Genomic DNA, 22,726 nt, shown 5'->3' on the forward strand with positions numbered 1-22,726 from the left:
TTATTATGGTGTCACAAAAGAGAGTGGCACCATTTGTTCATTACCTGAACAGGAGTAGTATGATAGTCCTGAGAGTTATTGTCAGTGCAAAGTATTATAGTGTAACACTGCAGTTATTCTGGTTGTCAATAAATCAGCTGTTTAGTCCAAAACAGAACAGAAGAACTGCAGCTAGCAGCTGATCAGGCTCTTATCTATCAGTTTTTCAAATCCTATAAAAATATTCAAAAGATAATTTTGGCCGTTTCATGAAGTTGTGTTGATTGTGGCTCATAGAAATGGATCAAATTAGAACTTCATGTGTTTTAATGGCGTGAGGTTAATCACAATACCCTACTATTGAATATCTCTTATAGCCAATATAGTGACTTTACCTGTTAAAGATTCTGTACCAATTTCAGGGTGTCTGACACCTTTTTATTTATTTTATTCAATAAAGAAGTATTTTTATACAAGGATCCGTTTCATTTAAGGGAGGCTTTAGAGAATTTAAATGACTGCTGTACTTTCTTCTATCACTGAAAGGTGTATCCCAAAAACGAAGGCTGTTTTGAATGTCTTCTCTCTAGCTTACACATTTAATAACAGACACGCAGAGAGACTGTCACAGAAACCAACATTCTTTTATTTATTGTCTGAAAAGTTGTCTTTATTTAGCTTTTTGGGGGTTTGTTGTGCTACTTGTATTTGTTGTTGCAGTGCTCATAACCTTTTCAAAATTCCAGTCTCAGATGTAAAACGTGTGTGAACAAAAGTGAACTACTCATCTCTTTCTAAATGTTTGCTCCTCTTTCACAGTGGAATGCTTGTTGCTATTAGTTGAGCAATCAGCATTGATTTATGGGGATCTTAGGTGTGAATGCAGCTTGAATGTGGAATCATAATTGATTATCTTATGTGAATCTGCTTTTGTTGTACCACCAGGCAAAAACCATCCAAATACAAAAGAATCCCACAGTCTGGTTGCACCTGCACACAGACACAAATGACTGCAGAGAAGGGCTAAAAACACTGGAAAGAGTCTTTTTAGTGTAATCATGACCCCTTGTGGAAAAAGAAGAAAGTGCAGCTGGAGCAGTCGGCTACTCCTTTGTCAGGGTTTTGTGTGTGTTTGAGTGTGACGTTAGATGTGTACATTTTACGAATATGTACCCGTACAACTGGGATTCATCAGGGTCTTTAGTCAATATGGTACACAGTTGGAGGAGAGAGCCAAAACACTCTGACTGTCAGTTAGAGCTGCATATAGTTAGACATACGGGAAACAGACAGATGGAAGAATAAGCAATACAAAAATAGATAAAGTGTTAAAATGAGGATGTATGAATCTGAGCGTGGATAGGTAGACAGACAGCCGAGTGAAAAAGTGCCCTCTCTGTTCCAGATGGCTGCTAGTCAGAGGCTAATTAATTGGCGTGATGGAGATTGCAGCAGGTCATTACACCCCTCCTGACCCTTTCTTCTTCTGCTACTTCCTTTTCTTAGTCTCTGGTTTCTTCTCACTCACTCTCTCAGTGCTATGCATATCCTTAACTGTCCCATAATTACTTTGTTGTCCTCTCAGCATCAGCCACAGCACTCCAGCCAATTCAGGCTTCCATTCCCACCCATGCCGTTGAGCAGGCTTCTCTCGTGCACATGTACCATTTTGTCTGGTTTCTTCTCACGTGTGCTAAAACCCGGAGCTTTCTCGTTGAGATGTGTGCTTCAGGAAAAAAATTAAGCAAAACCTTTGAAGTGGCATCATGAAATCTGTAGTCTGCTAACTGAGAATGTGAGAAAACTTTTTCAATTATGCATCTAACCTAATTCAGCCCCGCGTCTGTGTTAAATCAATGAATATACTGAACATTTGATTTAAGGCTTTTGTTGAGGCTTTTTTTTTAATGCTGGTCAAAGTAATTTGCACTGTTGCCAAGGAAACCATAGTGTCAAATTGGTATATAATTTAATTGTTCGAAAAAGAAAGTCAGTCAGTGAAGTCAATACGAACAAAAAGTCAAACATTGTTTTTATTGAACACAGAGAGAATAGATAAATCATTTGTATGTATTTTTGAACACGTGTAATGTTATATTTATTTTTAGGCCGCACTAACAGCGTGTGAGTACAGATCAGTTCAAATACTGTATAATTACATGCTAGTGGAGTGAGTCGTAGCAATGCTACAAAGTGCAGAATAAAAAATTTCAAATCCTGTTAACATATGGCAATGCACAAAAGCATATGCATTTAATTATTTAGATTAAATTAAAAATAATAAAATGATCACGTATCAGTTTGTCTGCATCACTTTAACACTGAAAATAGCAGATTGGAAGGGTTTAAATTAATCAGTAGCTGTAAAAGTGAATGAACATGAATTAATTATTTGCTTTGTTACGTTCCATCCATGGAGGTATATTTTGGGTTTATCTTTTAAATCTTTTTACTGTGATGAACGTTTCTCGTAAGATGTATTTTGAAGCGGGTTTGATAGTCGTGCAGAACATTTAGCTAAGTGGGAGAATGAGAAGCAAAATCTGCAGCTGGAGCTGCTCCTCAGGTCGCCCTGCACAAAGCTGAATCCTCCCCAGAGGGATGGTAGCAAGGCACCAATTAGCAGCAGAGAGGGCGCATGATGATATTTCCGTGTGCTTGTGGCCTGGGCAGCTCCGTCTGTGTGTGTTATAAAAGGCAAAACCATAAACATGGAATTAGACAGTACAGGCCCCACATCTCTTAAGGTCACAGACGCTCCCCTCCTGCGGCTTCTGAGAGCAACGGTGTGATATAAACAACACCAGCCAGGAAACTGTTAGTACTGTATATATGTTTTTTTTTTCTTTAAAGGGCAGCTGATTATTTGTGCCTGTCAGTCTGTGAGGTTCATCAGGCCAGCGGCCCTGATGCAGTGGTCTTCTGCAGCTCTGCTCTGTTATTGTTGGGTTGAATGGCTGCAGGAGATAGGTGTGGGAGAAAGATCACTGTGAACTAGATGGAGAGAGTGGGTGGAAGTGACTGAACATCTCTTTGTGTAAAACACACACACGCGGGCACGCAAACACAAAATCACATGAATACTTGGACAAATAACACACACACACACACACACACACACACACACACACACACACGAGATTGGCTGGGGTTCAATTTGTTGAGTAACAAAAACACGATAGCGTTATAACCAGCAGGTGGGGGCAGCAGACAGATCATAGGACCGTGGTGTGAGCAGTGCTATTAAAATGTGCAGTAAGTCACAGATTTACTGTAACCTACATATACAGGGAGGCGGTAAGTAAATGATGGAATATATTAATGAAATGATTCCTGCAATAAACAATCCTGTGGTATTTTTGATACACACACACACACACACACACAGATTGTGTCAGGCAGGCATGTACTCAACTATGTGGCAAAATAATATAGACATAATTTTTTTCCAAAGCGCTTTAAAAAAAATATGGTTAGAAGGAGTTTGATACCTCACTATATACTTATTTTAGAGATCTAATCACCAATAGACCAAATTCATGAATACTGAGTTGCAATCAGCAATTATTGATTTTATTTATCTGGATCCACTGTGGCGACCTCTAAAGGCAGCAACTGAAAGAAGAAGAAGAAGATTTAATTATCTGCTGGTTATTTTCTTGACAATGCAATTCATTCTGGAGCTGAAGAATCCATGGCATCATACAAAATACACTGTTTTCTACTAGTTACAGTACAAGGTGAAAACCACTGAATTCTTTTTTTGGCATTTTACATAAACAACAATCAAAACAGCTTTTAATAAAAAAAAAATGTTATCAGCTATAAATAGAGATTTTTCAAGCTGCAAATGAACAACTCTGTGCATGTGTTCTGTATATCATCCCTTCATCATGCCTCCCGCAGGTGTAGCAGCAGAGGGGGCAGCTCTGCTCTCTCTTCTCCCCTCTATTCTGTCCTCTGAAGCCTGGCACTCCCCCTGCTGTTAATCTGCAGTACAACTCGGAGTGTCCGAGGAGCACGTTGACAGCTCTGGGCCGTGCATGTGTGTGTGTGTACACGCCCGCATGTATGGTGAGCACCCGTTGAGTAGGTGGGTCTGCTGGAAGGGAGTGGGAGAGGTGGGAAAGGGGCAGATGGAACACAGAAGGAAGTTCATCAACGACACATAGAGTGTCAGAAAGCAGAGAAGGACGGAGAGGGAGGGGAACGGAGGGAGCCGCGGGGACAGCAATAGGTAGGGGACAGGCATGCAGAGAAGGAGATGGGGTGGATAGGGTAGCAGGTGGAAGGAGAAAGTGGAAGAGCCAGGCAGAGAAAATGGGGAGGAGAGGGGAACAAGGGAGGTGAGAGATGCAACAAGCAGCAGGGGTTGGAGGTAGAGTGACAGGTATGGATAGAGGGGGGGAGGAATAGGAGTTTAGATGGGGGTGTTAAGGAGATGTGGGAGGGTACCAGAGGATGGGTTGTTTTTGGAAGATGGCAGGGAGGAAGAAACATACTTTTGACCTTCAAAAATAGTTTGTTTGTTGTGTGTGTGTGTGTGTGTGTGTGTGTGTATGTATGTATGTGTGTGTGGGGTGGGGCGGTATCCTCTTTACTCAAGGTTGTTGTGTAGTCTCAGAGGAGCAGATAAATGCAGATACATGTGCAAAGTTGCTCAATCTGTAAGGTGCAAACATCAAAGTAATAAGAAAAACACGGTCTTGAGGCGAGGGGGGAATAGCATAATTGCTCCGTGCTAGCTTTCAAGAGGAAAAATATCAGCACTTCCAGCCATAAAAACATCCCAGACCTATTCTCATGTACCCACTTAAAAAAACCCAGACACTACCAGGCACAGTGTAATGGGTTTGTTTAAAACTATTAAATCCAACTTTTAGGCTGAGCATTCGTGACAGATCCCGATGACATGTTTCCTGCGTTTCTCTTCATTTGCGTCACTTTTCGGGGGATTTTTCATTATACCATCTCCCCTCGTGTCAATGCACGGTCACTTTATTCTATTCTGGTCTCTGTCATTTATGGTTTATGTAGCGGCATTACACTGTCTGGACATGAGTAAGTGCTGGGGTAATTGAATCCATTTGAAGACAAAATGAAAGTTTTAAAAAAAGAGAAACAAAGGCGACGAATTGCAATTACAGCCAAGTATTGAAATACTCCGGTTTAAATGTGCACATGACAACTTCCTGAGACCAAGACGTATTTAATGATTTGGCCTAATCTCAACCTTGAGATTTCCCAAAATGTAGAAACTCATCAGGATGAGCTTTTTGCCAATGTTGAGACTCTCTCACCCTCTCTCTTTCCCCCTTGTTTGCAGATATGAGCGAGGTCTGCTACGCTGTCTCCTGATTTTGATAAAAAAGTAGCTTTTATAACAGCAGCTTTACAGTAACTTACTTTCCCATGCATATTTCTCTGCATGATGTAGCTACATTGTTTGACATTCACTCTTTTTCCTCTTGTGTGTGTGTGTTGAGCAGGAGGACTCCAACTAGGGGTGTTAAAAAAGAAACCTCAGCCCACTTACTGACCTTGTCTGAACTGTACAGTACACACAGTGCTAACAAGAGATGCCTTCAGGTCAGAGAGGGGTGTTAAAATTATGAAGCACAACATCTGTGTGTGTGTGTGTGTGTGTGTGTGTGTGTGTGTGTGTGTGTGTGTGTGTGTGTGTGTGTGTGTGTGTGTATCTTGTCTGGAAGGGGGGAAAATAAAAGGAGGGTGTCTGGTTATACTGCGTTCATGCCTGGCCAAACTACATCCCACACAAGGCTTAGAGACTGCTGGCTCCTCTGGACTTTTTTTTTTTTTTTTTTTAACTCTTCTCTTTTTTGTGTGTGTGTGTGTATGATCACAAGTACTATATAAAATATAGATAATACATAATACATACTGATTAATGCTCCATTCACCAGAGTGTACAGACAACATTACTGTTATAATAATTAACAAATAACAGACAAAGCGAATGACAGGAAATTTAATTCCAGTACTAAAATATAAGCATTGAAATATCAGTGTTTGTTCAATAATTTTGCATCTTTAAAGCTGTTGGATCCTGTGATTCCCACTCAGTCGCTGCCTTAAACATGACATTATGCTTTCACAGTACCTGTGTTTTATTTGTTCTGACACTCGCTTTATATGGGCAGAAACGAAGCGTTTTATAGCACTTGACACTTGAAGTGGGCTGAATATTTTCTATTTACAAGAGAAATAAAAGTTATAGATCAAGCACTTCCATCAGATGGTTCACTTGCGGGTTGAACTCAGCCAGGTGAGCTGTTAAATCATAGAGTTGCTATGGCATTCGTTTGCATGCCATTAGTTACCAAAGTGAGAGTTATTTTTGAAACCTTACCTGCGTCAGTGCAACACATACAAGCCTACGTGTGTCTTTAAAAGGCAATTAAATTCAGATTTGAGTCAAGGAGTTTAACACTGAGGGATTTTCTTTTCTTTACAGTGTGTGCACTGATTAGTGTTTTGTTTCAGCTAGCAATAAAATCCCTTTGAACAGCGTAATCTGAGAACCAGCATATGCAAGATTGGTTAATAAAGACACACAACCTTTTAGTTGTAAATAGTAATGTGCAAAAGTCTCGAGCTACCCCTCATTTTCTCACGTTCTTGTAATATTTTTAAGTAGTTCTCCAGGTTTTCTGAAGATCTGCCTGTTCTTCTTTGACCATCTATACATTAACTCTCAACTTAGCAAAGAACCAATGTTAAACTGTATAATTAGATGTTCCAATTTGACTGCATGGTGTGCAGTGTGCTTTTTAAAAAAGATGAGGAAACTGGAAATGTGGAGAATCAAATTAGAATTAATTAGAATTAGAATTAATTAGAATTAGAATTAATTAGGCAATAAGAAAAAAATCTAGCAAAGACCTGACACAGCACCTGAGAGATCCATCAGCAGGTTCATTAGTTCACTAAAGCATCATCAGAGATGGTCTGTCGAAGAGTGGCTGTCAAGAAGCCATTCTTAAGGAAGGAAAGCAGTAAGAAAAGGCCGAGGTATGCCAAAGTACAGAAGAGCTGCACAGAAAACCAGTGGCAACAGGTCTTATGATGAATCCAAATTTGAAAATTTTGGCTCAAATGATCATCAATGTGTACGATGAAGGTCAGGAGAGAGGTACAACAGAGAGTGTTTGCAGCCATCTGTAAAACATGGTTGAGATTTAGTCACAGTTTTAGGGCTGTATTAATAACATAAGTTAAATATTGCAGAAGCTATGAATATTAATGTATGTTAGTATATATATTTTCTGCATATTTCAACATCAGCGATGATGCCACACTTTGATGATATATATATATCATCAAAGTGTGGCATCATCGCTGAAAAGAGGACAGACGTTTATCCATCACTCAGAATCCGCACAGTGATGTAGAGTTCTGGATAGCAAAGGTTAGTCAGCACACATAAGTGGAATAGTAAGTTGTATAGCAGCCAAGGGCCTGACTGAGATGGTCTGTGAGCCAGTTTTGGAACCGAAGCCATATTTTGCGGATGACTGGCCTAGAGAGGCAGAACGTAGAGTATGGGTGTCTCTTTGTATGTGTGTGTATATGTGTATTTGTATTTTTACGTGTGGTTGGCCTGTGGTCTTCATGGTGGGGAGAGGTTAGGGGCTTTGCACTGTAGCAATGGCTAAAGATGTGATATGATCAGAACTACTAACGTTTGTTGTGTGTAGAAATATCTTCAGTAAACCACCCCCATGCTTCAAAGGATGGTGCTTAATGGGTCATATGTGAAGGAAGAATGGTGTGTGGGGTTTTTTTTTTCATCATGAACAAATGGCACGCTGTGTCCAAGTTTCACATTCATGCTTCGTAAAGGAAAATCTACATATACACCGACATACCGTGCAAGCAAGCTGATTGGTGTTTATTGCCAATAATCACTAGTTCCAATAATCTGGACAGTCTGTGTTTGTGTGTGTGTGGTTGTGACTCATGTTGGAACGTGCCTGCATCTCAGATTTCTGAGTTTTTTAGTCAGTCACGTTCTGTGTGCTGGCAGAATTGGCAGTTTTAACATCATCACGAATGCACACATAGATAAAGAAACTCAGTCATCATGTTTAAATGAGGCCACATTGACTTTTCACTGTATGGAGCATTTAAAATATATTTGATGCCTCGTTCACACAAGAGTAAAAATAGAACAACAACCTCCTTGCACCTGGGAAAAATCTGTGGTTGCCAAGTCATTGCCCAGTGATTGCATGAACTGCAAATAGTTGTGGCTACCCAGAGGTTGAGGGTGCAACACTCTCAACATCTTGGCGACCACTTTCAGCTGGAAGGTGAATGCACAGGTCACCTGGGGAAAAGAAACCTGTCTCCAAACAATTGCAGTCCAACTCAGATTGACTGCAGTCATTCTCAGACGGGTTTTTAAAGGTTTGTAAATTTCCATCTAATTTATAAATGCTGATTGTTTGAAAGCTCAACTTGTCTGAGACGTGTACAGTAGGAAAATTGATTCAACTGGTAGCAAACTGGTTATGTTCTGGCTAAATGCCTATGCCATTTTGCAGTGGAATGACTACGTTATTATTTGTGGGGGAATTTCTGAATTTGTTTCAAATCTCTGAGGTTCCGGCTGGACTCTGAATGCAAGTTTTGCTTTGTGTGAATTTCCATGTACGTAGACAGCAGCAGATTTGCAACAGATGGCAAGAAATTTATGATTTTTGCTGATTCGTCACAGTTAATCACTGTATCATCACAAACAGATTGCATGTAATCGCTAACTTGACAATTTTCTATTGAAAACCAAAAGTTCACTGATTATGGTTTTGTTTGTTTGTTTGTTTGTTTGTTTTTGCCATTTTATCACTGTGTTGAAGAGCCAAAGTTGCTTTGAAGATAGCAACTGACTGTGAGTGGCCTCAGACCACAAAGTAATCATTTCAAAAGCAACAAGATCACAAGTTCATTCAATGTAAACAGTTGCAAAGATTTCAGTCACCAAGCACTGTTTTCCCCAGAGTGACAGAGTTCCTAAGAAAACTGTTTGGTGTGGCTCAATCACTTGACCATCCCGCAAAAAAATGTGTTTTGTGGAATCCAAATTCAGCCAAAACACTGGGAGTGGCGGGAAAAAACAATACACCAAAGTATTGTGATATTTTGCACGGTGTAACCAAATATCGATGTTTTATTAAATCAATCAGAAAATACTAGAGGGCTGCAAGGTTGCCTGATAGGAAGCAGCCTTTCAACCAACAGCTATTGTCTGACTTGGCCTGTCTGGAATTGCTCTCAGAGACTTTGTGCAACTTTTGGATTGCTAATTTACAAATTCATACAGATTACCAATATGTTGCTACCTTTCTGAACGAGTCTCTGTTAATGTGCACAACTTGAGCTGGTTGTATTTTGGTTATATCCTATAAAACAGGAATGTAGTAGGTAAATGTAAATTTCTGTTAAATGTATATTTCTGGCGATGTAGACAGCACCATATTTGTGATTTTTGACCCTTCATTACACTTAATTGCTGTATTATCAGAAACAGGTTGCATGCAATTGCCAACTTGACTCCAATCAATTGCAGACTGAGAGCAGACTGACTCTGTCTCTTGGCAAAGTTTGTGGCAGGTTTTAATGACAGTTTTGATATACTTGATAATTTCATTTTGCAGCAAAACAATATGAGATAGCTATATCTTACTGGATAAAACAGATATTGACAAAGTTGAACTTTGTGGACATAATTGTAGTTGAAAAAGGTGATAAAGTGCATTACATGTTATCTTAATGAGTTAATATTGAAATCATCTAATGGTTCCCCCCTCTACACAACACTGCCAGAAGTCTTTGATCCAAAGCCATCTGTAATCATATTGTATCTTCCATGTTCTCTTTTCTTTACTTTTCTTTACCCTTTACCTTTCATATATATATATCCAGAAGTTTGTTTTGGCAAACTAAATACTGGTGATAATTTCTAATAGATTTTTTTTTTTAAATTTCTCGTTCCCTGGACGTCTAAGATTTCTGTTACCTTTAGCTCCAGGTCATGTTTCTGACAAAAAATGAATAGGGAGTTTTCACAACAGTAGTTGTGCGTTGTATTGTTGCTGCTTTAAACCTAAATGTTGTTCATCTCAGAACCCGGGCAAAGAAAGCTAAAACTGCCCAACTTAAAGATTACACACTCATACACACACACACACACACACACACACACACACCCCGCACAGACATACACAAACACACGCACTAAAAAACCCTAAATCCACCATTACTAATACCACTTCCTTTGGCAGGATCATCTAATAAAATTTGAGAAATGTTTTTAGATTGTGAGTGACGCACTGAAATATTTCTTTCACTCTGGGTTTGTGGGGAATGTTTTTAATAGCAGCTAACTGTGTGGCTGCTGGCCGAGTGGCTGCTGTGGTGAAAAGGCAGCAGTCAAGAGTCCCTCTTTTTTCATGAACTGTTTGGGTGAGGAACTCTGCTGACACACCACCAAAAAATTGTGCGCGTGCATTTACACTCGTACACAGACACGCCCATGCTCTGCACTGCATCGTGCACACAGTTTCATCGCTAGCAAACATGTGCACACATGTGGACAGGAACAAGCAGAAAATGTGCTGTGTGCACAGATGGATATAGACATCCACGCTTGCACACACACACGCACACACACATTCTGTAGGCACACAGTATTTATTCTAAGAGTGTATCCCTCCCTGATGACCGGTTAGGGTGAGGAGTGCTGCCGGCAGAGCGGACCAATCCAACTCATTCTACAGTTGATTTACTGTCCCACCACCAGTCCACTACTGTGTAATTACACCAACACACACACAGACACACACACACACACACTCATAATTACAAACACAGTCACATAGCACAAGCACACACATACTGTACAGTACATATGCACATGGATAAGACTAGCATGGCTGTTACACTGATGGATCTTTTCAGCTTGTACGGCTGGTTTTTATTTTCTTCAGGTCTACGTTTGTGTTTTATCATTTCCATTCATCATATCAATTCATTTTTATTTATATACGGTAGCACCAAATCACACCAGCAGTTGCCTCAAGTCACTTGATACTGTAAGGTAAAGACCTTACAATAAATGCAACCCTTGCACTTGGTGACTGTGGGAAGGAAAAACTCCCTTTAACAGGATTATTGCTATCTTTTGAGTACATGGCAAAAGTGTGTTCGACTCTTGTGTTATTTTAGTTATTTTATTTTAAACTCACGTGCTACCTCAATTACTGGTGTTTAATTTAAGTATTTAATACTCACATATACCTCAGCCTCCTTTGCAGCCCTGATTAGAATAAATGGGAAGATGCTATTTATGCACACACAAGAACATGAAGTTTAGTTTCATATTTTTGCTTGACAAAAATGAGGTAGGATCAGAGAAATTATTAACGATTGAAGCAAAGATGGGAGAAAGAAAAAGGTTCTAATAATTTGAATCTTAGGCAGAAACAGAGTTGTGAAATTTGGAAAAATTTTGAAGGTGATACTGGGGGTGGGTTGCATAACCAGACAGTCAAAGGTACGCATCAAAAATCAAATTAAATACATTTTTAAAAACAGCACCTGCACAACTGCTGCATGAGGAAAATTGCACTCGGGATGATTCAGACAAATTGTGTGAAAAGTCAACCATAAGCCCACAGCTGTTAAAACTGAAACTTTTATTTTAATACTTGTTATTTATGTTTACACTTTGCCCTTTTCCGCAGATGAGCAATGTGGTTCCTGGCATGCAGTGTGTGGACTGGTCAGGAAAAACAGCCAATCTATAGATCAATAAAGACAGAAAAACTCTCTCCTCTTTACACCTTATGAAAACTATCCACACAATGAGCAAGAGTCAAATCCCTATTTCTTAAATTCTTTTAATGAAATCTGAATTTCTTAAAACTGAAATTGAACTAATAGTGCCTTTTGTATCTTTAATGCTATAGCAAAACAACCACTCCGCTATAGTGGTTTCCCCTTCTACTCATGTAATTTCGTCCTTTTCCTCAGCTGAGTCTGCCTGACCCAATCCGATTTGTCACTCTCAAACCTGCAATTGTATTCAAGGCCAAATATAGGGGTGGGAATGCTAGGGTGGGCTGTCTATGTGTCACACAACAAAGCTTCGCATAAGGGTGTAGCCCTCTCCCTTACATCCTCCCACCTAACCGCCCGGCATGGCCAAGTTGTTTGCATGGAAACGCGTCTGTGTGCATGCGTGTGTATTTCTGTGTGTGTGTGTAGTGCCTGGTGAGGCAGAGAGATTACTCCCTCCTCCCATTTCGATGCTTTATTTGGAGAGTTTCTCAGAGATTCGTCTCCTGTCACCCCCCTTGTCTGTAACGCTGACCTTGACAGTCTTTGTTTCTCTCTTTCATGCTGTTCTCAAGGTTAATGCAGTTTCAGTTTCACCTGATTTTTAAGCCTATTTTACATCACTGACTTTGAAAAAAAAACAATTGGTAAAAATCTTTTAGAATTTGTTTAAGCGTTTTTATTTTTTTGAGGAACCGAGGGAAATAAACACCAGCGGGGACGCGCCAGCTTTCTGATGGGCATGTGATTTGTACAAAGTTACAAGCCGTTGTAAGGCATGAATTGAAGGCTCCCTATTATTACATGGTAGAAAAAAAACGAGCAGCCTTTAATGTTGAGAAATGGAAAGGAAGATGATTATGGTTTATGTGCTAGGGCATCCCGATTATACGACCACAAAAACCCATGCTGAGTCACATAGGTCAGCAATAGGATGTGAATGAAACAGATACACAAAGAAAAAAAAAAAACAGGCGCGCAGTCATAGAGACAGGGAGGAAGTTCCTCAGTAATAATTTCATAACATAATGTTTTTAGTTTCTTGCATTATTTACATAACTGAAGGCAGAAATCGGTTTCTATTGTTCTTATATGTGGAAGTGAATTTCACAGTTTTACATACTTGCTTTTTTGAGCATAAAACCTTTCAGAGTTTAACTTTTTTTTTTTAACTTGAAAATCACTCATTTATATTTTCTCATTTTGTCCATTATGGTGTTTATACTTATTCCAGGTATACAGATTTCAGCATTGCAATTTTTTTGTGCATCATATACAAAAATACAGGATATACCTAACTATCATACAAAATATGCATGATCAAAAATATGTAAGCCACTAAAAGGGCCAAAAATTTTGTGACCCGCCAAAAATAAGTTTCATTTTTATGCTGTACTGAGATTTGTCTGCAACAAGAACTTAAAATGCTATGTGTAGCATTTGAAGCTTTTTACCCTGCTGATGTCTTAGGTAGAAAATGAAGATATTCTATGTCACAACTAAACAATTCTTAAAACAGAACAATCATTAACTAAAATCATTGTGATCATGATCATACTGGTCAGTAATACCTTATTATTTTTATTTTTGAAACTATAAAGTATTTTATTATAGTTAACTTTCATTGTGCAAATATTGACACGAGGTCACACAGCCACTGAAGACTGAGTTAGGTAAGTGGCTCAAAAACAGCGAACATGCAGACAGCTGTTTGTTTTCCATTTTAACCCTGTAATCAACATGTCTTTTACCCATGACTCTCCCATAACCTCAGCTGCATGTTTATTATTGTTGCAACAACAACAAAGACCCTGCATTTTCATAAACCTGTTGTTTTTGTACCATAACCCAATCAAGTCGGTTTTGCATATTAAGAGTTCCGGGGTAATGGCTGTGTAACAATCGTGTATGAGTGTTAATAACAAAACAGGTAAGGTGACCAAAAATATCTCAATCACTATCCCAGCTAATGCACTGAATACACTGTCTTTTATTACTCAAGATTTAGAGGTACTCAAGAGGTAATTCCATTAACTAAGTGCATGATAAAAATTTACACTGGCTTCATTAATAGATCATGAAGTTATTTGGTTTTCTCACCAGCTTCAGTAAAATCTAAATTATTAACCAGATGTCAAAGCCATAAATAACTGTATATAACATATTAGCTTAAATGAACTTTTATTGTGTTAACCACATCCCCCGACAAAACCCCCAAACAAATACATAAAGTTTTATTTATTTATTTATTTATTTATTTGCTGCCTTTTTCTAGTAAATTATTGACAAAAAAAATCACTACTACTCACTTAAGGTGGACCATTTTCTTGCGTGTTATTCTGACTCAGCAGTGAATTTCATTTTGACAGGCCAAAAGAAAAAGAAATTATTTCCTTTCATGGAGAAAAAATGTGGTGGAGAATGCTAGGCAATCCGGTACACTCCAGCAGCGCTAGACCTGTGCTACAAACACAATCCACATGATACGTAAAATTTAAATCACCACCACAACCCAGTGAGAGTCAAAAAGCGTGTGGGTAGCTAATCTGGTGCAGGGAAGTGCTGTGTCTGAATTTGCATACTTCCGTTTGAAGATTATACACATGTGCTTTCTTGTCTATTGTGGGAATTTTGATAGGTTAGCGTTAGCGTCCTAAATCAAACACAGCAAGTTTCGCACTTTTTGGAAATGACAATACCAATAATGATAAAGATCTTTCTTTCTGTGAAAAAAAGGAAGAAAAACAAAGTTTGTACCAATAAACTCCTAAAACTTTCCCCACAACCATTTTTCATTAACGCGATAAAGTAACGTATTATACTAAATTATGTAATTACATTTAAATTACAATTATGTCGTCACTTGCGTCACAAAACCTCTTCAGTTGTCTGCACGCTGAAAAATATCAAACAGAGACGTGCTTTTTTGTTTTTGTGCAATTGCGCTGCAATCAGCTGATTTCAGTCTGTGTGCAGGACAAACGTGATGGTGAAATGCAAATGTCCAGGACAGCAACAACTGGATTGTACTGCTGACACAACTTTCACTCTTTGCAAAGCATCGGTATAGACAGGATGCTAACACCAAGCTAGCTAAAATCTCGTTGTGATTTTAAAGCTAAGTGAATGCCGACCTCATCATAGCAGCCAGAGCCCAAACTTCTTCAGGTAACAAAAGCTGTGATGAGCGGGTCATATATAAAAATGTATGTGTCCTCGTCAAAATAGGGACTTATGTTGGTGTTTGGGATTATAGCCTAAGGTTTCTATTGCTGGGCTGAGCGGTGGCACAGTCTTTCTGTGTGGAGTTTGCATGTTCTCCCCGTCTTTGTGTGGGTTCTCTCCGGGTCCTCCGGCTTCCTCCCAAAGTCCAAAGACATGCAGGTAGGGGGGACAGGTTAATTGGAAACTCTAAATTGCCCATAGGTGTGAATGTGGGAACAAATGTGAGTGCAAATGGTTGTCTTTGTCTATGTGTTAGCCCTGTGACAGACTGGTGACCTGTCCAGGGTGTACCCTGCCTCTTGCCCTAAGATAGTTGGGATAGGCTCCCCCGCAACCCTGAAAAGGATAAGCGAATGGATGGATGGTTTGTATTGCTAACTAGTTATTACTAATTATAAGACAGTTGTTCCAGGTCATTTTATAGAGTAACAAGAAAGTAATGTAACTTAACCCAGCAAGTAATTAAGTAATGTACTACATTACTTTTAAGAAAAGTAACCAGTAATATGTAGTATATTACTTGCAACAGTAATATATGTTACTGTATATTACTTTTTTAAATTAAAGACCCCAGCACTGCACTTAACATCCGTGCGTGAAAGCATAAATGTGTACCTGTTAGCTAGCTAAATAGCACTAACATTGCCATCACTGCTGAGGGAATAGCCTCCACCTGTGGGCTGAAAATTTTTCGCTAACTGGCTGGCTACTTACTCAAGTTGGCAACCACTGAGGGTGAGAAAATATAGAGCATTACGCACTAACATTATTTACCTTCATGACTACACCAACCATGTACTGTGTACCTACACTGGCTGTGAACTTATGTACCTAAAATAGAAACTATACCAGCACAGTGACAATCTTGCTTATACAAATCCATCTAGTAACACACCTGCTCACCATTTACTATTATGTACATCCTATAGAATATTATAGGTCATTTGAACTCCAAACACGTCTCCCATCCCCTGCTTTAAGAACACAGCACTGGCACATTAACAGGTAAATGCGGCTTCTTCTCCGAAACCATTCCGAGTATGACTAACTACTTTACTTCGCACACTTTTCTGTCAACCCAACTAACAGGTCTCGCCTCTTCTAATCCACACTCCCTGCTCTACACAATGAGACATCAGAATAATTTGTCTGACGAGCAGGGAGGCACATGGCGCGCCCCACGCTCAGGTGCCCCTACTGCACTGTGATGAGACTCTTGAAATATGCAGCGTGCGGCTACACCTGTGACTCACCTGCGCATTTCTACACCTCTGAGATATCCCTCACCCATTAACCCACTCCCCCACCCCCACCCCAAGAACCCATCCTGCACACACACACATTCATCTACAGGCCACTGACACCAACGAGGGCATGGGCTGAGGTGCAAGACGCCGCCTGCGTGTTTTAATTTTCACCTCCCCCTCCATGACCCTCTGCAACTGGTGACACAAGTGGCCTCCTGCTGCACGCCTCTCCTGTTTTCTCCTCTGCCGTCTGCCCCCTTTTCCCCGTCTCCTCGATTTGCTCTTATTTCCGCCATGCTTCACTTTTCTCAGTTCTATGTTGTTCTTACGCTACACACACACACAAGCACACATTTTGTAAGCATATGCATAAAACAAACAACAAGTGAGCAGCAAATGCTTGAAATAATAATTATTAAAAAAACCCACAAAGCCGTGATCTTCACCTCACGTTTTTCCACTCCCTGTCCTCTCCTCCCATTTCATCCACTGGCAAGGTTGCGCTTGCAAATATGCAGATACTTATTATTATTTTCTGTATACAGTGTTTCGATGCTGATCTGATGCATGTGCACCTTCTTATACCTCTTGGATGTAGTTTTCTGTTTATGTTTACATGCAATCATCTACATATGCTTTTTAATGCATCCTCCTGCACTCGTTTATGTGCGCCTTTTATTGCAGGGTGTCTTTGCACGTTTCACAATAGTCATGAGGCTCTTCTGCACTATATATATATGTGTGTGTGTGTGTGTGTGTGTCTCATCAGGTGATGAGGTGTTTACTAGGTTCTGTCTTTAGCCTGGAGGGAGCCTAAGCACACTCTTGTCCCAGCCACCACATACTAGAATAATTGGCCTTTTCACACTGTATAAGCTTCATTACCAGCACCCTTATTTGCATTGCAGAACGTAATGTGCCACTGAGTATAAGGAGTGAATGCATAAACAGTTTTGGTTCAATTGATTTTAGTAGAGTTTGAGGAGCGGGGCTCACAATGAATGATGTAGAAGGCCCACCAACTGCAGCAAAATTTCCCTCCTGCATTTGTCATTAGGCCCACTCAGCTTCTAATGGTTCAGTATCAAATCATTATATATGTCTCAGTAGGTGTTTGCCACGTTTCTGCCATGAGTAAGACAGTCAGCGTGTTGACGCAGTTATCAGTGAGTTACTGCAAAGTGGGTATCAGTGAGTTTCAAAAGTGCCATCCAAAGCCTGGCATAGCTGTAGCAAAAATTATGTTAAGAAAGATGAGATAAGACTTTATTGATCCCACGCTGGGGAAATTTACTTGTTACAACAGCTCAAAGCAAGAAAAGTAAAGTTAAAAGATAATGAAGAAAAAAGTCGTGGCAACAGAGATTATTACAAACAGATTATGTTAAAAAATACAAAAATCTTATTAAAAGTACAGCAGATAAATCAATCAGACTCACTCTGTTATGATGAGAACAGAATGGGACACATCTGTTGCTAACCTGACATGATCTTTTAAACATGTCGAAAAGGTATGAAAGGAGAGTTTAATACAATCACTTATGAAGTTGCTGTAGGTGGTGTTTTCTCCTTTGTGTTGTTTGATCTCCCTGTCCTTTCTCGCTGCTAGGCTCTTTCTTTTTTTGCTCTTAAAATAAACTGTTGATTTTTTATCTGCTCTTTCCGTGTACATGGCACTGAAAATGTGATGCCACATTTAGTAAGACATCTTGTGAATGTGTGTGGGTTATTATCCTAAAGCTGAACTTCATTCTCGCGGCATTAAAACAAGTTGAACCAAAGCTATTGTTCTCTTCCATCAACCAATTCTTTTTTGACCGTGACAGTAACCACGTTATGTCTACTTACAGCAGCTGCTGTACTTTTAGCAACAATTTAAAGGTACTCCACTCTAGTACATTTTAATATGAACTTTTGACTCCACTACATTAACTTAAAATACAGTACACTGTTAAAAACTGAGCCACTGGTGCTCAATCCTTTTGTCTTTCACCTACTTAGAAAAATGTGTACGTGTATGCTATGTATTGCAGCCTGTCTCACTTCCCTCTAACCTTTCTCGCTGGTTTCATTTGAATTCTAATTGCAAATGAACTAAACTAGGATCTTTATTAGCATATCTGTATGCCAGTATTTTTAAGATCCTTTACTACTTTAAACGCACAGACTCCAGTCACCTTCTCTTCAATAAGCAACGCAAGCAATTAGACCTCCTAGTATTATTTTGGACTGAGGTACATAACTCTGCACTTGTGCAAGTAAAGAATCAACATGAGCCTTTAGCCCTGACAGTGTCCATGCGTATTCTTCAAACAGTTGGCAAATGGTTGCTGGTTGTTGCTGGGCGAAATCTGTCACAAAGGGGTGAGCTGGATCAAAAACCTCTTGGTTGCCAGCAGGTTGCTGCAGTCGCCTGAAGTTTGTCTTTAAACTCAGGCTAACTAATCACTAAGTGGTTAGTAAGATGCAAAGCTGAAATGCAGGACATTTACCTTCTAAGTGAAACTTGTGCCTTACCGCTGAAACCGACATGTTTCAAAATGTGCAGCTTTTACTGTAAAGCCAAATTGTCTCTGTTTCCATTTTGTGTCAAACGCTTTACAGTTTCACTGCTTAGCAAGCTAAGTTGGCAAGCATTTGCAGGCAAATCGGCAAATACAAACTACAAGTGACTTTGGCGATCTACTAGTGCTGTATACCTGTCTTTGACCAATTTCCTGTAGCAACATAAAGCAATCTTCTGCTACCTCTCGTCAAATGGTCAGGGAACACATTTTAGTGACCGGGTTTACGAGACAGTCGCCATCTAGTCTCACTTATAAGACTCATATATATCAGTCAAGAAAATTTAAGAGGAAAATCTTCATGTTTATACAAAAACAGGCTGTACCTCTTGCTCATACCGATCTACACTTTGCTGCACAAAAATGGAAAACCCTCCAAAAAATAAGAACCTACATTCTCTTACCTATACTATACAATTGTACATGTGTTTCTTCATTACTGAACATATAGAATTTATGTGTTTTTGTACACTCTTAAGAAAAAGTTCATTGTTTAAATGACCTGTTTAAGCAACCTGTTTAAATGATTTATGAATAATAATGAATATAAGTGACACTTGTCTTTTTACTGAAGTAGGTTAATTAATGTGAAATATTTACTTACAATTTTATTACATTTTTATTACATTTTTAAATTGGAAGGCTCTGAGTGATTGTTTTTGCGAATCTGTGAGTCCTAAATCCTCCAAGGTGATTTAGTAATAAAACTCTGGCTGCTCCTCCTCCTTGCGAGACTCATTTCTATGCAGAATTGTCACTTTATTAAATGCTAAATACACACATTTAGCCCCACGTGTCTACAGATGTCAAAGAGTCTAATACTACATAAACATTTAAAGCACTTTTCCAAATACAGTTTTCTTCTTGTTTAGTAAGGGCCTGACAAATCCTGTAGAGTTCTTTTCCTCAATGTCACTTCATGTCATCCTCTTCTCCACCACTTATGTCAAAATGCATTCAGTCAAACTGAGAGGTGACCTTGTTCAACTGTGTCATTTGCTCACAATTATTGACTTGAAAAATTTCACAGAAGGTTAAAAGTAACTAGTTATTCTTATTCAAACACTTGTACTTAGGTACAATGCTGAGGGTTTATGACTTTACGTGTGCGCAATAGTCCAGGCAAGGAAATACCAAAAAGTTGATTCTGTTCCTCAGCAACCGAGTATTTTGAGTCGGAGAAACGTTTCATTACTCATTCTAGCTACTTCTTCAGTCTGTGCATTTATTTTCATCTTTGCTACTTTATGTTACATTTTACTTGTTCCATTTATCTGACAGCTGCTGCTTCCATTTCAGATTAAAAGTAAAAGAAGATTATTAAATGTAACATCCACTCAGGAAAAAAAAGCTAGCTGTGTTTGGGCTGTGACTCCCAGAGGCTTCTCACATGGTTTCACTTACATAAATATAATCCAGTGGTTTTCAAAGGTTAGTTTAATATCAAATAAAGAAAAAAATCAGAGTCATAACATGCAAAAAAATCAGCGCCATCAAACCTTTATCTTCCTGTTTGGTTTTTTACCTTTTGCACGGCACTCTACACCCAGCCCTCTTATAAAACAATGACAGTGGTGGGAGCTAATGTGACTACTAATAGGGAGTGGATGTGAAGGCAAATAGCCAGTGCTATTTTAGTGCATGCAGGGATAACTGGCTTGACTGTGAAACAGTAATGGACAGCAACTCCTTGGGGTCTGTGGGTGAGGTCAGCGCTACCAGGGCATGTCTCTGCTTCTCAGGCGGACAGGAAAGACTTTGGAAGGGGAGGGCTGAACTGCAGGGTAGAGGGATGAGAACATGGAAACAGTAAAGCGAAACTGGATAAATTGTGTGCTGCTGCATGTGCACTGCACCTGCAGGAAGACTCTCACACTCACACACACTTATCAGCAGCCTACAATGTAGTCTGATCCTGCAGGACACAAAGGGGAAATGCTGTCACCATGGCAATAACACTGATCACACTGTAGCTTCATGTGCACCATGGCAACCAGTGAAATGTCATCAGACATGTAAGACCATCTTAATCGATATCTCCAAGTTATGGTTAAATAAGAATCCTTGTAAACAGCAGGAATAGTGAAGTGCATCGTTTTCCATAAAACTGTTTTCTGGACATGTGTGGATACAACTTCTGCACTGTCTGAATGTCCCTGTTATCGCTTAGGTACTGGTAGCTAGATTGAGATTGTTTTCACACCTGTGCTGTTTATTTTATATAAATCAAACTCTCGTTCATTTCCCCCTTTGGCACAGTTGGTTTCTGCAGATGTTAGCATGGTAATCGCACCCAGGTGCAGAACAAAAGGTTCCAGATTAACTCCAGAGCGGTTCATTTGTTCCGAGAACGCGATCCAACCTCGATCTGACCCAACTATTAGGTGAACAGTGCAGGTTTGAGCTAATTGCCTCCCTGTAGCCAGGCAAGCTTTGCAATGTCAGATATGATTCAAGAGATTACCGTAGATGTGCAGTGTACATAAACTGCGGCAATAAGCTGTTGCTGGGGATTCTCCATGATGTTGTCCACTACTCCAGAACACAGCAGCTTTTTTGTGTGTTTATTTTGTTGCTCTGTGCCTGACAAATTTGACCAAATCACTGGAATAGAGCTACAAGTTCACTAACTCATTAATTCAATATAGGTTTGAATACTGAATAGTTATTGCAGTAAACTAATGATCGCTATGGGGTTGCTTTAGTGCAGGAGGTAGAGCAGGTCATTAACTAATCAGAAGGTCAGTAAGTGTTAACAAAGAATGGTAGATTACTATAAAATCCCCTGTGTTTTTAAAGTTGTATTTTATCTGCCTAAATTAAAATATGATCAGACAGCCCATTGAAAAAACATGCTAGGTTAATGAGTTTCACTTTCTGGTTAAATCAACATTAATGATATAAAAATGAATTATGCACAGTGATGGTATAAAGAGCATCAAACAAATCAAACACAAATCAAATTAATTACAGATGTTAACAGTCAAGGTTAGAAGCTGGTTTAAGGTAAATAAGGTGCAGTCATTTTTTTTATTAATTTTACTCTAATTTCACAATTATTTATACTTTTAGAAATTCTTTTAATTCATGTTATTATTCGTACGCTATATTATTCTAGTATGTGTATTTATAGTATTTTTGTATTTATAGTGTAATGTGATTTTAAGTAATTGAATGCTGTAAGTCTGCACATCATGGAACTGATGAAAGGAAGAAAGAAACTCTCACATTTGGATACCTTTGATATTTAATTTCAGTTTACCTGAAAAACTACTACCCCACTAAAGGATCAAACAATAAGGGAAATGCACATATCTTCACAGACACAATGCACAGTAGAGATTTTCTAATCTAAAGGGGTCATCATTTGCATATGCATCTTTGCCATCAGTTTGTGACTCAGACGCAAAGTCTAAAGGCCCATTTCATAATGGTCTGATATGGTCTACTCACAGGCCTGACCCAGAAAACTTGGGCCCTTTCCATTCATGTAGAAAAATGCCACACACTGCAAAAAAATCAGATTATTAGACTGATCTTCGTGGAAGAGGAAGAAGCACTATCTTAGTTTTTTATTTAAAAAAATAGACAAAGAAAAACCTGCAGCGGTTACTTTCTGATGAATGCTTTGGCATTTTATGCAGGATAAATCACTCCATAACTAGCAGAGCTTGTGTTTGTATACGCCCATTTAACTTTATCGTTTGTGCAATGATCTTGTCACATTTACAGTTAGACTGTTAAAGTTTAGGAGAGGCAGTGAAACATGTTGTGGTTTCATTACCCAAACTGACGACTCTGCGAGTCTGGTAAAGAGGTAAGGAGGTCTCTCGTGCATCAGACAATTTCCTT

Source organism: Haplochromis burtoni, unplaced genomic scaffold, assembly GCF_018398535.1.
Source record: "Haplochromis burtoni strain Fernald_Lab_line unplaced genomic scaffold, NCSU_Asbu1 Contig_137, whole genome shotgun sequence".
In the NCBI taxonomy this organism is placed as follows: domain Eukaryota; kingdom Metazoa; phylum Chordata; class Actinopteri; order Cichliformes; family Cichlidae; genus Haplochromis; species Haplochromis burtoni.